The 15,316-nt window shown below is 40.1% G+C and overlaps 1 protein-coding gene across 6 annotated transcripts in view; it reads right to left on the bottom strand.

Moving 5' to 3' along the window:
* Positions 1 to 13,617, bottom strand: part of ATG10 (autophagy related 10) — a 318,137-nt gene extending 304,520 nt beyond the window's left edge. For 3 of the 6 annotated variants that reach the window (XM_069085041.1, XM_069085040.1, XM_069085044.1), the window contains exon 1: positions 13,402 to 13,615. The gene's annotated coding sequence lies outside the window, so the exon portion shown is untranslated. Of the gene's footprint in view, positions 1 to 13,401 lie in introns of all 6 variants that reach the window. The other 3 variants (XM_069085045.1, XM_069085043.1, XM_069085042.1) reach the window with 2 other exon arrangements.
* Positions 13,618 to 15,316: the final 1,699 nt, after the last annotated feature.

Below are 15,316 nucleotides of genomic sequence, written 5' to 3'. Positions count from 1 at the left end.
ACAATCTTGTAAATAGGATAAGAAGCATGCAGGAGCTTACCTTGAAACTATTGATATTACAACTCTTTGGGAAAGCAAGTCTAGTGAACTTTTAACACCATGGATATGCATTGTTCAATTGCTCTTTCTTTTTTAATTTAAAACAATTTCCATCGACTATCCTCCAAAATAACATTGTGTGATTTTTTTTTTCAAGTGTAGGTGGAGCTGACTTTTCATTATTTCTGGTCCGTGACATTTCTTTTTACAAAACTAAAAACCACATAAAATCAATATTACCTAGAATGGGAAAAGTAGGCTAAAAAAAGATAAAGAAAAACAAGTATCCAAACTATCTGAATATATCAAATCATTATAAGATTGTGATTTTCATAGTGTAGTATAGGCCTTCCCACCAGCTTTTGTGGACTAATGAAGTTATCTATCTGGGGAAGGAGTGGAGGTGGGTTTAGCACTGCTGAATAGAGTTTAGGATCAAGAGAAGATGACTTGATCACAGTGGGACACTGAAAGATGGGCAAAGCCTAGAAAGGAGATACTGTTCTAGGAAAACCAAATGCACTTTGTAGGCAGACTACCACCAGTGAGAGCATCATTTGAATCCAAGCATGACCCAGGGGTTGCATACTTTTTCACCCACTAGCTGCACAGACAAGAGGTTGAGGGTGTCTTCTCTCTTCCATATCCTATATATACAAACAGGATTTTTCTCTGTAGGGCTTTCTACGTTACATAGATCTTTCATGTCCACTATGCAGTGGTGTATTTTTTTAAATTGATATTGATCTATTTACATAGAGTTCTTTCTCCACTGTTTTGAATGTGACTATAAATGTCCCTAGACTTTGCAAAGTAGGGGGGTGGAGAGGAGGAAAGGGGAAAGAAAAAATTCTGAGGTGGTTTTATGTAAGTCAGGACCTTACCCATTTTGAGTACCCAGGTGGTCAAGTAAACCACGTAGGGGCACATTTTATGAACTATTTATCCTGTATTTTCATATACTCCCAAGGACAGAATTATGAGCCTGGGGCTTTTTTTTTCTTTGTCCTTCTGACTGAATCATTACTATAAATTGTAATCTCCTTGTGTGACTCTGCCAGGAAGGCCTCCCCCAAACTAGGTATTTCTTCTATCTCCTCCTCATGACCTGCCCCACCTGCAGTAAAAATAATAAAAATAGCTAGTTTTTTTATAGCACTTTAAGCTTTGTAAAGGACTCTATATATGTTATCTTATTTGATCCCTACAACAATCCAATGAGATAGGTGTTATTATTAGCCTATTTTACAGATGAAGAAACTAATGCTGAAAAATTAAATGACTTGCCCAGAGCCAGATAGTGTTAGACTGAATTTGAATTTGGGTTTTCTAACCTTTGAGTTTAGACCTCTACGCACTATGATCCCAAGCTGCCTCTAGTATCTGGAGAGAAGTATGGAAGGGGAAGTGAAGGCAAAGGACTAAAGGTGAAAGTCCTACCCCAAATAGCCCAATAAGTGGAAACAGGACTTTGAGATTCTGAGCCATGCTCTTTTCTTATTGGGAAAAGTAAGAGTGAGAAAATCCTAGATGGTGACAATCTAAGCAGTACCAGTATACTGTGCATTTTTAAGAAGTAATTAAGATCATTTCTAACCAACTATACCAGTCTCTCCCATAAGAAGAGGCGGTGGCTGTCAGAAAAGTGTGTGGTGATAACTCTTTTTTTTTTTCCTTTTGGAGGGCAATTGGGGTTAAGTAACTTACCCAAGGTTACACGGCTAGTTTTTTTGTGTGGGCGTCAAGTGTCTGAGGCCAGAACCGAACTCGGGTCCTCCTGACTCTGGGGCCGGCGCTTTACTCACTGCACCACCTAGCCACTCCTTGTGGTGCCAACTCTTGACCCTTTTGGATGACAGGATATTGTTTGGATATTTACCATATGATGGGTGTATTTTTTTTTGTTATGGGACCTAGAATCTACAAAGTCACTCTTCCTCTTCAGATGCAGTTGTTTGCAGGAACTATGACCTAACAACCTGACTGAACAAAAGTATGTGGCTAGAACAAGCAGAAGAACCAAGGAAAAGTATATACTGTCTCTTAGTCGCCGCGTGGGACTATCCTTCCCAATTCTACCAATAAACATCAGTTATCAAGGTGAATTCTAGGTCTACAATGGCTTCTCATCTCTGCTCCCACTAACAGCACCTTCATTTGAGGATGTCAATGTACTGCTGCCTATTCTACTGCAATAATTTCCTGATCGGTGATCCAAAGCCCATGCTCTCCCCTTTTTAAACCATTCTTCACACAATTGCCAAACCACTGTCTTTAAGCACATATCTGGTCTTGGGAGACCCAGTTAGGTGAATTCCTATCCATTTACTTCACCTTACAGTCCTCCATTAGTCCTTGCCAGCAAGGAAGCACATGCATCACCCTAAAGCCATTACAACCCAGGTTCCTGTTGTCATAGTGCCCTTCTTGGGGGTTACCCAGCAGTCCGCATAAGAGCCAAGGTCAAATACTCTGTACAGCATCCCCAACAAGTTTTCATCTTGCCTTTGCTTGAAGACCTTGTGGCCAGAGTGGGGGAGTAGGGGAGTGGGGGGAACCGATGCCCCCCAGGGCAGCTCATTCAGTTTTTAGATAGCCGATTCTTTGAAAGCTTTTCCTTACACCAAGTCTAAATCTGACCCTCTTATTAATTTCTACTCAAGACTAGTTCTGTCCTCACAGAGAAAGTAGAGGTAAGTCTCTTTGGAGGGAAGGCCTTTCAAATACTTGAAGAAAGCTATTACCATAGACCCTTGGGTAAATGATATCTAGAAAAGATAATAGCTCATATTTATATAGTACTTTATGGTTTACAAAACATTTTCCTCACAACATCACTATTAGATATCCTAAGGTTAAAGACAGAGAAGGAAAGGTGAAGTAACTTACCTACCCAAGGTCACAAGCCTAGTGTTAGAGATAGGAATCTAACACCTTCTGATCCCAAATATTATTATCTTTCCACTCAAAATAATACTCACTATTAAGCTATTAGCAATTTGGTTTGAATTAGTTCAAAAAGATTACAAGTCTTCCAAGGATCTCAGGAGTGGGATACTGGTTTACTAAATTTTGGCAGGTAAAGGTGGAAACAGGAAACAGTTTGGAACATAGAGCAAATGGATACATGGGTGGGGCACTGTGGCAGGGGGCCTGGGCGGTCATAACATTTTATGAGCACCTTAGGGTACTGAAATGGAGCAGTAAAAAAAAATGGGACAGATGGAAAACACAGTCTACTTCACAATTTTTCCTGCTAACAAACATATGGTCTTGGAATAGCTGTTAGAAAAGTTACAGAATGAATTTTCTACAATGGCCTTTAGCCAAAAGCAATACAGTTCTGACCTAAAAGATATGTTTTCCTTATGGCTTTTTAATTGATTTTTCTAAAACACAAAGGAACACACACTGGACAGCTGTGTACCAACCAATGCAAATGAACTAAGAATTAGGCCAAAATTCAGCCTTCACAGAATGTCTCAAGAAAGGTTTAATTGTTTTTATCATTTAGGAATATTTGTTAGTCACTTAGATGATAGGGTCTGAACAACACATCATGCAATCATACTGATTTGAAACATTTTAGCCTTTCCTACAACACAGGATCACAGAACAAGACGTGGAAGGGGGCCTCAGAGCCATCTAGTCTAATCCCCAAATTTAGAGAGGAGAGGAGGAAGACTGAGGACCAGGGAAGTTAAGTGACTTGCCCAAGGTTACAGAGATAGGAAGTTCAGAGATGAAATCTGAACCCAGGCCTTGACTCTGGCCAGAGACAATGCCCTTTCCACTCTAACATACATAACATTATATTTAAAACTCTACCAAAAAACATCATAGACTTTTTTTTAGTTTCACTTATTTTTACTTTTCCACTTTTTGCCAATCTATTTTTCTTTCTTTTTATTAGACTTTCTATCCTATCCACAAAATGTTCTTTTATCAATACTATGACACCAGCTATCTTTGGTCCCAATATATTGTTATTTTTATAAAAATATAACAGATAAGATAATGCTATTTTTATTGCATTGTTTTTTCAAAGTAATGATCAGTTAGTGCTGAACTCTCTACACCCTCTCTTACATAGCTGCCATCTCCATCGTCCACCAGTGGCTGGTGCTGGAGTGCCTTCTTGTAGCCACAGGATAATAATAACATTTACACAGCATTTATTTTTCAAAGCATTTCCATACTCCTTCTCTCATTTGATAACCTATAAGCTAGGCATAGTAGCTATTATTCCAATTTTTAAAATGAGGAAATTCAAGGTCATTTGGCCAGAAAACAGTAGAAGCCTCAACTCCTTGAAGAATCTAATGCTCTTTCTACTAACATCAGGCTAATTTCACAACAGTTTTCTAGCTTGTTCTTATAAAACTGAAAAACTCAGTTAAAGCAAATAATATATGTAAAATGCATTTCATGGTATACTTGAAGTCGCTAATAAAATTCTGCCTCATGCAGAAGATGGTACCTGAGCTAAGCCCTGAGGATTTCAACAGGTAGAAATACAGGGGCATCCTTTCCCTGACAGAGAACAGTATAAGGAAATATTCAGAAACAAGAGGGGGAAAATAAGTTAGGGAATATGAAAAGTCAGAATTTTGAAGGAACAGAGAGTATGTGAAGAGAATAGTATGAAACAAGGCTGTAAAGGTAGTTTGGGCCTAGACTGGGACCTTAAATGCTGAACATAGGAATTAAAGTTTATTCTATAGGTAACTGAAAAGAGACCAGAAGCCTAATTGACTGAGAAGCCATGGTCTAGGAAAGGCCTGAATTAAAGTGGTGGAAGTGAGTAGAAAGGAGGGATTAGATGTGAGTTGTTGCTAAGGAAGAATCAACAGGATTTGGGAGGTGATTAAATGTGGGGAGTCCAGAGTAGAAGAAGACTGCAAAGTCTCAAGCCTAAAATAATGGTATTAACTTTAACAGAAAAAGGGAAGTTAAAAGATGCAGGATAATGTCTTTTATTATTCTTTTATTTGCAGTCCATGTGGCAACTCCTGTGGAGAAGCAGCCAGCCATCCCCACCAACTGTTAACTTAACTGTCACCTATAGGGCAGACAAGGCACCCTGAGGGACAGACAAGAGGCTACATGTGCCAAGCATGCCAGATCACCACCTAGGTCAATCACTTACCTTCCCTCAGACCCTAATGGAGATAGCCTATGACTGAACCCAAAAGCCATGGGAAAGGGAATGATTGATCACTGGTACCGCCTAAAATCACTGAGGAACCATCACTGAAGTAAGCCAGCCCATCTTCCTTAAAACCAACAAGGGCTAATCAACTACTCTGGATTAGAAGGTAAGCCCAAAGGCCCTGGGAATGGCAGCCTGTCTCAACCAAGTCCTCTGCAGTCATCATCCCACAAAGTAACTCCCTGAGTGACCTGGCAATTGAAGTCACAACTATTGAAGATCCGGAAAAGAAAGTTCTCAACACCAAAGTCCTTGGCACTTTGATATTATTCAAGAAAACAGTACGATTTTATCAGTAGAAATGACGTTTTAAAAGATGCTTTACCATCTGCTTTGCCTCTGCACTCTAACGACCATGGGGACTTTCCATCTGACTTACAGCTGAAACTTCTATTTGTTGTCTACCCCATCAGAATGTGAGATCCTTGAGAGTAGGGTTGTCTTACCTTTCTATTCATATCCCATGCACACTAAACTCTTAATAAATGCTTTCACAATCATTCATTTGCGGGGAGGAGGGGAAGAAGACAGAAGAAAAGATGAACTCAGTTTTTTTTACTATGTTTCAGTTATTAGGACACATCTAGGAAGATCCAGGAGATACTCAAAAATATAAGGCTGGAGCTCCAGAATTCAAGGCTAAAGCTATAGATTTGGTAGTCATCTGCATAGAAATTATCATGGAAATCATGGTAGTGGATGAGGGAAAGAAGAAATTCTGAAGCAATATTTGGAAAATGCCCAGGCTTGGGAATGGGAGGAAGAGGTACCAGCAAAGGAAACCAATAAGAAAGACCAGGAAATATCATCACAGTAGTAAAAGAACAAAAGCGCCAATAATGGGGTGCTCAGCAGCATCAAATGTCAAAGAGGTCATTCTGGTAATACATTTTACAGAACTGATTAATAAGTTCTGCCTATGTGCCTAAAGTTACTGGAATCTCTCTGGACTTCAATTTTACAGCAAATATTTGTAGGTGGAAGTAGACTTATTTTACATATGAGGAAACTGAGGCCCAGGGAGGTTGACTTACCCCAGATCACACAGCAAATAAGTGCCTGTGAAAGTTTCCTCTGGTATCTCTAAGGTCCCTCCCAGCTCTTAATCTTATTTTCTTAAATTTAAAATTATTTCAATGGAGACAGGTAGGCGGCGCAGTGAATAGAGCACCGGCCCTGGAGTCAGGAGGACCTGAGTTCAAATCCGGCGCCAGACACTTACCACATACACCAAAAAAACTAGCTGTGTGACCTTGGTCAAGTCACTTAACCCCAACTGCCCTCCAAAAAGCAATTAAAATAAAATAAAATTACTTCAAGGCTCCTGAAAACAAACTGTTTGGGATACTGAGTTTCAGATAAACTAGGAAAAGACCTATGTGAAGCTATCCAATAAGCAGTAGGAAATTAAAGACCAGAGAATAGGCAAAAGGACTGGCTGGAGAAGTAGATTTGATTACAGATTTGATTACAGATTATCAATACAGAATAGAGAACTGAAAACAAGAAACCAGCTAATCTCCCCAAAGGAGTAAACAGAAATTGGAGCAAGGAGCCAAAGTAGGCATAGGGCAAGGGACTGTCATTGAGAGAAATCACAAGTTGCTGGCTAGTATTGCTGGATTCTATACTGTGTGAAGGGGGATCAAGTATGAGAAGACAGGAAAGGGGAAAGAAGCATGTATATAAAAATACTTATGGAAGTTCTTTTTATAGTGACAAAAAAATCGAAAACTAAGAGGTACCCTTCAATTGGAGAATAGTTGAACAAACTATAGCATATGATTGTAATGGAAGCATAATGTATTTTTATACACATTAAGAAATGATGAATGGGGCAGTTTCAGAGAATCCTAGAAAGACTTATATGAACCGATACAGAGTGAATGAAGTGAGCAGAGCCAGAATAATTTATACAATAATAATAATACTGTAAAAACAAATGACTTTGAAAGAGGGAGAGAAATTAGATTTTTGTTAACTGAAAAAATAAGAATAAACTTTAAAAAATGAAATGACAGAAAATGCAGGAAGAGGCCAGGTTATTAGGAGCTTTAAGTGTCAAGGAGGAGTTAATATTTGATTCTAAAGACAACAGTGAAAAAAGTAATATGGTTGACCTATACTTTAGCAACTAAGTAAAGGCTGAATTGAAGCGAAGAAAGAGTTGGGGCAGGGAGACCACTTGAAAGGCTAATACAATAGACCCTTTAAGAGATCATGAAGACCTGAAGTTGGATTGTTGCTATGTGAGAAAAGGTAATGTATAGAAGAGATGTTACAGAAGCAGAATCACAAGATTTGGCAACAGATTGAATGTGCAGGGTAAATGAGACTGAGGAGTCGAAAATGATACTAAGGTTTCAAGACCTGGTGACTAGGTGAACGGGAAGCCCTCAGCAGTAAGTTCAGAAAAGGAGAGTTGGGAATAGGGGAAAAATGAGTTCTGTCCTTTAGATGAGTTTGAGCTGCCTCTAGGACATTCATTTTTAGAGGTCCAAAAGTTGACAAGTAATGAATGACTATAGCTCAGAAGAAAGGCTAGGGATACATACAAAAATATAAGAATCATCTGCATAGAGATGATCGTTGTACCCAAAGGAGTTGACGTGATCACCAAAAGAAGATGTATGGAGAAAAAGAGAAAAGAGCCCAAGACCAAGCCTTGGGATATTTCCGAGGTTGTTGTTGTTTGTCCTTTGTTCTCAACAAGGACCAATAACATCAGGAGGGTCATGCCTTGACTTGCAAGTGAACTGGATTTAAGTGAGGTAGGGCTGTGCAAAGTCATCTGCTTCACTCTTTCCTCCAGGGTCACTGGAGTCCAGTGGCAAGACACAGGTCAGGATAACTGGCTATGGCCCCCACAAAAAAAGCCTAAAGCTTGGCACAGCCACATCCTCACCCCCAAGTAAGTAGAACTCAACTTTAACATAAAGTTCAAAATGAAGAAATGAGCTAGGGAAAATGAGAAAACTAAAAAAATTAACTTGACCATAAAAAGCTACTACAATGGCAGGAAAGATCAAGACATAAAGTTAGAAGACAATGATGTGAAAATAGCTACAACCAAAGTCTCAAAGAAAACTGCTAACTGAACCTAAGGCCAGCAAGAATTTCTGGAAAAGTTAACGAAAGCAATGAGTTGTGGAGGAAAAACTGGGAAAAGAAATCAGGGTGATGTAAGAAAATTATGAAAAGAGAACTAACAGCTTGGTAAAAGACACACAAAAAATACTGAAGAAAATGATACCTTAAAAAATATAACTGGCCTAACAGTAAAAGAGCCACAAATACTTACTTAAGAAAAGAATGCCTTTATAGCAGAATAAGGCAAATAGAAAAGGAAGGACAAAAATTAACTGAAGAAAAGAACTCCTTAAAAAGCAAAAATAGGCCAAATGGAAAAAAGGTACAAAATCTCACTGAAGAAAATAATTTCTTAAAAATTAGAATTGACTAAGTAGAAGCTAATAGCTCAACAAGACAGCAAGACACAATTTAAACAGTCTTAAAGAATGAAAAAATAGAAAATGTGAAATATTTCATTAGAAAAACTAACCTACAAAACAGATTAAGGAGAGATAATTTAAGTTACTGGACTACCTGAAAGTAATTGACCAGAAAATGAGCTTAAACATCATATTTCAAGAAATTATCAAGGAAAACTGCTCCAATATCTTAGATTCAGAAGGTAAAATAGAAATTGAAAGAATCTACCTATCACCTCCTGAAAAAAGATTATAAAATGAAAATTCCCAACAATGAGATAGCCAAACTCCACAACTCCCAAGTCAAAGAGCAAACACTGCAAGCAGATGGAAAGAAACCATTCAAATATTGTAGAACCACAGGTAGGATCACACAAAATTTAGTAACTTCCATGTAAAAAGAATGGAGGGCTTGGAAGATGATATTCCAGAAGGCAAAGGAGCCAGGATCACAACCAAGAATAGCCTACCTAGCAAAACTGAGTATAATACTTCGGGGGGGGGGGGGCATGAATATTTAATGAAATAGAGGATTTTTAAGCATTCCTGATAAAAAGACCAGAGATGAATTTTTAGAAAAGTTGACACTCAGACAGAAAACCCAAGAGAAGCATAAAAAAGTAAACATGAGGACTGGCTAGGTGGTGCAGTGAGTAAAGCCCTGGCCCTGGAGTCAGGAGGACCTAAGTTCTGTTCCAGCCTCAGACACTTAACACCCACATAAAAAAAACTAGCCGTGTAACCTTGGGTAAGTTACTTAACCCCAATTGCCCTCGAAAAAAAAAAAGTAAACATGAAAGAGTAAGCATAAGAAACTCAATAAAGTTAAACTGTTTACATTCCTATGTGGGAAGATGATACATGTAACTCCTAAGAACTTTATCACTATTAGGCAATTAGGAGACTACACAGAGGGAAGGGTATGAGTTGATTATGTTGGGATGCGTTCTCTCTCTCAAAAAAAAGGGGGGCGGATATACTAAGAAAAGGGGAAGGGAGAGAGGTACAATGGGGAAATTTTTCTCATATAAAAGAGGCACACAAGAAAGAGCTTATATTGTGGAGAGGAAAATGGGGGGAGGGGGCGTTAATGCTTAATCCTCATTCATCAGAATTGGTTCAAAGAGAGAAGAATATATAAACACACTCAGTTGGGTATAGAAATCTACCTTACCCAACAGGAAGTGGAAGAGGATAAGAGATGAGGGCTAGGGGGAATAAGTGAAGCAGTGATCAAAAGCAAAACAGACTTTTGAGGAGTGACAGGACATAGAGAGATAAGGATAAAGAGAAGAAAAAAGGATGGAGGGAAATACATACCGTGTTTCCCCGATAATAAGACACTGTCATTAATTTTTTTGGACAGAAAAACACCAGAGGGCTTATTTTCAGGGGAGGGCTTATTTTAATGAACATTGACAGCAATTTTAATAAACAGGTAAATGTGAACAAAAAAATGTACCTTTATTCAATAAGCAAATCACTGGGGAAGAACAGGATGACACACTCACTGCTGCAGCTCTGATTGGATGCAGCTCAGAGCACAGCATGCGTTTCATGAGGGGGGCGCGATAATGTAGTGTGTAGCGCAGGGGATCACCTTCACTACAGCAGCAATCTAAATAGGGCTTATTTTTGGGGGAGGGCTTAATTCAGAGGAATCTTACACAGTAAGGGGAGGCCTTATTTTCGGGATAGATCTTATTATCGGGGAAACACGGCAGTAATCATAACTGTGAATATGAATGAGCTAACCCATAAAATGGAAGTGAATAGCACAACGGATTAGAAACCAGAATCCAACAATATGTTGAATACAACAGACACACTTGAAACAGAAAGACACACAGAGTTAAAGCAAAGGGCTGGAATAGATTATAGTATGCTTTAGTTGAAGTAAAAAAGGCAGGATTGGCCATCATGATCTCAAAGTAAAGCAAATATAGGTCTAATTAAAAGAACTAATCAAGAAAACTACATTTTGCTAAATGGTACCATTGATGATGAATATCAAACAATTTTATAATAAGTTTCTCTGATAAAGGTCTCATTTCTCAACTACTTAGGGAATTGAGTCAAATTTATAAAAACGAGGACCAGTCCCCAAATGATAAATGGTCAAAGCATATGAACAGGTAGCTTTCAGAAGAAATCAAAGCTATCTATAGTCATTAAAAATGCTCTAAATCACTACTGATTAGGGAAAAGCAAATTAAAAGAACTCTAAGGTATTACCCCACATCTATCAGAATTGACAAATGTTGGAGAGGTTGAGGGAAAATAGGTACATTAATGAATTGTTGGAAGAGTAGTGAACTGGTTCAATCATTCTGGATAATAATCAGGAATGATGCACAAAGTGCTATAAAACAGTACATACCCTTTGATACAGCAATAACACTTCTAAGTCTGTACCCCAAAAAGAACAAAGAAAAAAGAAAAGGACCTATATTTACAAAAACATTTATAGCAGCTTTTTGCAGTAGCAAAGAATTGGAAATTGAGAGGATGTTCATCAATTGGGGAATGACTGAACAAATTGTGACATATGCTTGTGATGGAATATTTTTGTGCTATAAGAAACAACTAGTAGGATGGTTTCAGAAAAACATGGCAGGGCCTATATGTATTAAAGTAAAGTGAAGTCAGAATGGAAAGATCATTGTGCACTGTGCTAGCAATGGTGTAATGATGGTCAAATGTGAAAGCCTGAGGTACTCTGGTCAATACAATGATCTAAGACAATTCCAAAGGATTCATGATGAAAAAAAAAAAGGTTGTCCATCTCCAGAGAAAGAACTGATGAACTCTTAAGTGCAAACTGAAGTATAATTTTCTCACTTTTTTTGGTGATATGGCTAATATGGAAACATTTTGAATGATTTCACATGTATAATTGCTATCATATTGCTTGTCTTAATGGATGAGGAAAGGGAGGGAAAGAGAGAATCTGGAACTCCAAATTTAAAAAGAAAAGAGTGTTAAAAAAAATAAGTTTTTTTTTTTAAAGCAATCAGGGTTAAGTAACTTGCTCAAGGTTACACGGCCAGGTGTTTCTGGGTGGGTGCTAAGTATCTGGGTCCTCGATCCCCAGGTCATCCCGACATTGGAGCCAGTGCTCTTACTCGATGTGCTACCTGGCCACCCCAGTTGTTTTTTTTTTTTAATTTAAAAAACAACTAGGCATGTTTTGCCTGGAGAAAACCCCAAAAGGATGTGCCAGTTAATAAGAGCCATCATATGGAGGAGGTATTACACTTGTTTTGCTTGGCCTAGGACACCATAACAAAGCAATAGGTAAAGTTGCAAAAAGGCAACTTTGGGCTTAATGTCAGTAAAAATTTTCTAATAATTAGAGTTGTCCAAAAATGGAATGGGCTGCCTCTAAGGATGATGAGTTCCCTGCCTTTGGAGGTTTTCAAGCAAAGCTAAAAAGACTACTTGTCATGTGTAGGTTGGACTAAATGGGCCCTAAGGTCCTTTCCAACTCTCAAATTCTGTGATTCTGTTAAGTCACTTAATCTCTGTAGACTTGTTTCAACTATAAAATGACTAGATGATCTCAGGAGAGTCTTTCTAAGTCATAAGAGTCTATTTCTTTAATGCTATAAATTTTACTGTCCCTTCACTGAAGTGCTTAGGGATACCAAAATCAACATGGTACTACTATGTTTATCTCTATAATGCATATTTAATCTGTGTACACGGGCTTCTGTTCCTGTGCACTCTTTAAGCAAAGGATGCATAAACTTAGGGCTTTCATCTCTCAAACTGAAGCCCTCCAACAAAAAATTTCTGGCAAAAAACCTTGCCCTTATCAGATTTTAACAGTCATGAATAGGCAGGTTATATTGCTGAGAAATTTAAATGTTTCAGGTATTTGATATGTCAGATTATCTTTTCCCACTCTGCCATGTATTGTTTCATGTAATTTACACTTCTCCATGGTTACATTTCAGAGGACTTAAATGGTACCAGGATGCAGACTATCAAGTAATTTGAGATCCACTGTTTAAATGTGTTATTCGAAGTAAAAGGAAAAAAAGTCAGCTCCAACTTAATACCTAAAGGCCTGCTAAATGCTGCATAACTTTCAGTTCGAAGTCCTTACCCTGCCTCAATGTGCAAAAAATAAACAAAAACAAAAAAACCGATATCGGAAAATCTGACAGCACATCTAGGATTCACTGCAGACTTTCCTGATCCCTCCCACTTGCTGGGATCCTTGCTTCCTAACCTACCCTATTTTACCCCACAAAGTTTTGCAAGTGCACAGCTGGTCTCCCTACACAAGACGGGAAGCTGCCTGGGGGCAGGGCTGCCATTGCGGTTTCTCAGAATCCCCAGCACTTCGGACAGTGCCTGGTCCTGGGCAGCGCTAAAGCGATCGCTGCCAGCCAGCAGCTGTAGCCCCGGGGAGGGGGGAGGGGGGAAGCAGGAGGGAGGGGGTGTGAAAGAACGGGGCTCCCCCCTCACACCTCCCCCTCCCCCAGCCCCAGACGTGGCTCGGTGCCAGGAGACCAGAACGAGGCTGCAGAGGCCGGGGCGAGCCTCCCCTCCCTCCCCTCCCTCCCCTCGCTTCCCCCTCTTCCTTCCGGAGGCCCCCGGGCGCTGGTAGGGAAAGACTAATGGACTGACTGCCTGTGGATGGATACTCACTCCGCTCCGCTCTGCCCCTCGCTCCGTCGCCGAGACGGACAGCGGGCACGGAGGCGGGGCGGCGCGGGACGTGCCAGGGAACGTGGGGCTAAGCCACCGTCCCCTCCACCGCCCTTACCCAGCCTGGGGGGCAGAGGTTCCCCTAAAAGAGATCTGGTCGCAGTAACCGCGGAAGGTGAAGGGAGGAGCCGCGAGCTAGCCCCGCCCCCGCCCTCTCCTCCTCCCCCGATCGCCGGCGGCTTCCAGAGGCTCCTCCTCCTCCTCCCCCGCCCCCATTCTGCCGCTGCCTCCCGTCGGCGTGGGCGAGCGGATGCGGAGGAGGCTGACGTAAGTTTCCAGTGCGGAACAGGGGTGGGGCGACCTCCCTCTTCGCTGGTGACGTCATCCACCTCCAGAGCCAACTAGGTTCCCGAGTTCTCCACCCCTTCTCTTTACCCAGCTCTACCCCCCCACCCTTCAATGCAATTTGGGGGATGAAAAAAGAGGAGTGGGGAAAGGATTGCCATTGGCCTAGCATGTTTGTGAGCCGGGAGCAAAGCCAACGCTGTTCCAGCTTAGGGGTGGGAAAGGCAATCACCAAATCCGGTGGTTGAGTTAATGTGCAAATTATGCACATACACAGACCCTGTCTAGAGCAAAACTTTGCAATTCTTGAAAATAAAAGGGTGGAGGGGTCAGAGGAAAGTGATGGGCAGCACACGATGCGCCCACTAGAAGGAACAGGCATTAGTCCTGCTAAGCATCTGTCTCACCCCACCCACCATCCTACCATCCCACCACCAAGGCGCACAACTCAAAACACCCCTTGATAAATAACAAGGGCTACAAGATTAGAAGGATGGAGAAAAGCTAAAGGGGGGAGGAGTTAATAGTTGGAGGGTCGACAGCAGTACCACCCTCAGAAAAATTCAGCAAGATCTGAAACTCTAGAATAAAGCTCTGGACTGGGGGAAAAAAAGGAGGTGGAGGTTAGAGAACAAAAGAAAGAAATGTAGGAAGAATGAAGTGGTGGTAGGAAGAGCACTGAAACACTTGGGGATGAGACAGCAGACATCTGAGGAAAAACTACAGCGTCTGCTGCTGGCAAGACATCAGAATCTTATTAATATGAAAAGGAACAGGTGGATGCAGAAAATGAAATGGAGGAAGGATGACCCGTCTTTAAAACTATGTAGTAAAGAGTTACGTGAGTGACAGCTGATTAACTATCTTCTCCAGTTTTAGAGGTGCTGCTTAAAAGTGTGTACTCCACATGATTAGCCCTTCCATTGCAAAGATAATTTAAAAATGCTTTTTACATATAAAATTTTATGGGATTCTAATGTAATTCCCTGTTACCAAAATTAGCTAATTTTGATCCTAAGGGGCAATGTAATGACCCCTAAGGTCTGCTTGGTTCCCTTTCCTTTAACTTTAGGGAATTTGTTTTAGATGAAAAGTTGTGAATTCAGTCACAATCCTGTTGAGCCCCCAGTTAAGAAAATTCCTAATATTTAGACAGAGGTTAGCCTCTCCTCTCTGCCCAACGTTTTATTTCTATCTATGCCTAGTTAACCTTGGCCTCTTTGTGGTTGAGACAAAATTCGGTTTACTGGAAACATTTGGATAACGAAATAGTAAATTATGTCTTAAAATAAACAACCATCCAGGGATGAAGTTGGGGAAAGAGCTGGCCTTTTTTTTTTTTTTTTTTTTTGCACACAAAACTGCTAATCTATCATGCACAACTTGCTATTCCTCTTAAATATATAATAAAGTTATCATGTAACTTTCTCTTTCCTTTTTTTCTTCCCCCACCCTAGAGATGGTTACTATTAGGCACAAATATGAGTATATGTGTGTATGTATATATATGTATAGAGAGAGAGAGTTGTAAAATCATTCTATACATATTTCTATTTCTCATTTCTTTTTC

Source organism: Petaurus breviceps, unplaced genomic scaffold (assembly GCF_028583685.1).
Source record: "Petaurus breviceps papuanus isolate PSGF00001 unplaced genomic scaffold, PetGlider_PUasm1.0 175, whole genome shotgun sequence".
Taxonomy (NCBI): Eukaryota; Metazoa; Chordata; class Mammalia; order Diprotodontia; family Petauridae; genus Petaurus; species Petaurus breviceps.
The sequence above is the reverse complement of the archived record's forward strand: the minus strand, read 5'-3'. Positions and strand labels throughout refer to the sequence as shown.